Source organism: Alosa pseudoharengus, unplaced genomic scaffold (genome assembly GCF_046254945.1).
Source record: "Alosa pseudoharengus isolate Yale_2024_CS ecotype anadromous, Long Island Sound unplaced genomic scaffold, YU_APseudo_1.1 YU_APseudo_1.1_scf_22, whole genome shotgun sequence".
NCBI lineage: Eukaryota > Metazoa > Chordata > Actinopteri > Clupeiformes > Clupeidae > Alosa > Alosa pseudoharengus.
In genome coordinates, this window is record NW_027468680.1 from 6,007,941 (window position 1) to 6,010,440 (window position 2,500).

Here is a 2,500-nt window from a genome sequence, read left to right on the forward strand (position 1 = left end):
GTGTTCCTCTGCACTGGACGTGCATGGGAACAGCTGTTTGTGTTAGCACCCTTCCCTCAGATCGCATCCTAAGGCTCCAGGCCAGGGTGTCCTTGGGTTAAAACAGGCCCATCGGATGGGACCAGGGGCAAGGAGACGTCACAGGATATCCTCTCAACAGTGAGAGATCCTGGAGACCTCCAGGGTGGGTGAGACAGCCTCATACCGCACGGATAACCAACCAACCATCACCACCTTAAAGGAAGTAGTGTGATGTAATTTCCTTCCATTTGATTCATAAAAAGATCTGGTAACACTTTCTATGAAGGTTGTATTTATAACGCCCTATGCATTCATAATGTTTTATAAGGTGTCTATAAAGCATTGTAATGCTCATTATTACCATCTATATGTATTCACAAGTCGTCATAACCAACTTCATGATGCATTATGACAGCTAATTATGAATGATTATAATTTTAATCTGAATAATGCATCATAAATATGTCAAGATCTGCCTACTACTTGTCAGTTTTATGATGCATCATAACTACTTTGCTTTGCTAAATGTGTAGTGATGCATAAAGAGTTTTGACTTCTACTGTAGTCCTATACTGTATATCTATAGCTATAAGTATATGTAATAAAGTTATAATAATTTATACATCTCCCTATAGCACACAATTATAAACAGCTATGCAATATCATAAGTGTTATTTGTCAGCTCTAAGTAAAGTGACAAGAATATGACCCTATTATTAACATATATAAGTTCACTGAGTAATTAAAGGGTGCAATGAACTAAGTTCCGAGTCTAGCATCTTCACCCCATATGCACAATATTATAAATTACTATGTTAATGTCATAGGTGTTATTTGTCAGCTTTAGGTAAAGTAGAGCAAATACGGTGTTGTTATAAATAGATGTAAGGTTATTATAAACAAATATGAGGAAATGAGAGCCTGGACAGTAAAGACAAAAGGAATGCATTTAGTTCACTTTATTTTCATTTAAACCAACACACATTATCAGACTGATTATCAATGCTCTGAGCACATTACACAAACACATGGAGACAGTCCAAAAAAGTAGCATGGCATGGTCCTATTATTTTGTGGTGGTGGTTATTATTGGAATAAAACTCACAATGCCACTGAAGTCTATCTTGGGTCATTATGAAAGATCGTTCGAATCAAAATAGACCTTTGGTTTAAATGAAAATAAAGTGAACTAAATGCATTCCTTTTGTCTTTACTGTCCAGACTCTCATTTCATTGTAGGATAATAGGATCATATTCTTGTCACTTTACTTAGAGCTGACAAATAACACTTATGATATTGCATAGCTGTTTATAATTGTGTGCTATAGGGAGATGTATAATTTATTATAACTTTATTACATATACTTATAGCTATAGATATATAGGACTACAGTAGAAGTCAAAACTTTATGCATCCCTATACGCATTTAGGAAAGCAAAGTAGTTATGATGCATCATAAAACTGACAAGTGAGTAGGCAAATCTTGACAAATTTATGATGCATTATTCAGATTAAAATTATAATCATTCATAATTAGCTGTCATAATGCATCATGAAGTTGGTTATAACGACTTGTGAATACATATAGATGGTAATAATGAGCATTACAATGCTTTATAGACACCTTATAAAACATTATGAATGCATTCATAGGGCGTTATAAATACAACCTTCATAGAAAGTGTTACCAAAGATCTTCATTATTAGTTACTTTAGACCAGGAAAGTAAGACCTGGTATGACCATAAGACCTCTGGGTGACCTGAGCTAGGGGACCTGCACAGATGCTGATTCAGTAGTTTTGGAGATTTCACTTCTGCTGGCCGGGCCATGCAGCTAAGTCTACAGAGGCCATAGGTACACATTTCCTTCCGTAAATCAATGTTTTCCACTGTGCGGTTCATTTAAATGCATTGTTTTTTCGTTCTCCCTCTCTCCGTTCTCTCTCAAGTCTATTTCTATTTCATCTGAGTTTGACATTACGCGCTCATAAAAACGTGCATCTTCTGTCAGCAAGTAGCACTGCCAGCCACCAGAGCTCAGCGCTCTCTCTCTCACGTCCATATAGGAACGTCAAGGTTAATGGCATTTCCAGCAGACAGGCCCAGACTAGCTATCTCCAGCTAGCTGCACGGGCCACCCTTTCCTCAGCAGCCGCCAGCCGGACCTACCACCCCCCCAGTCCCCCCCCCCCCCCCCCCCAAGCCCTGGCACCTCACCTAGCCCACGGGACTCTACCTGAGCCGCTTCCTCTCACAAGCCTTATGATGAACATCTGTTGGGCCGTGCATTAGCTTGCCAAAACCGTCCACTCTTTTCCTCTCTTTCTTTTTTTTAAAAGATGTTTTTATATATAACAAAATGATGTCAACAGACCTCCCTGGTTTTGCCATTGTTTATGGCTGGTGGGAGAAACTCCCTAAACACAACGCAGCTCGGGTCACAATGAGGACACGTTCACACTTCATTTCTCATATCT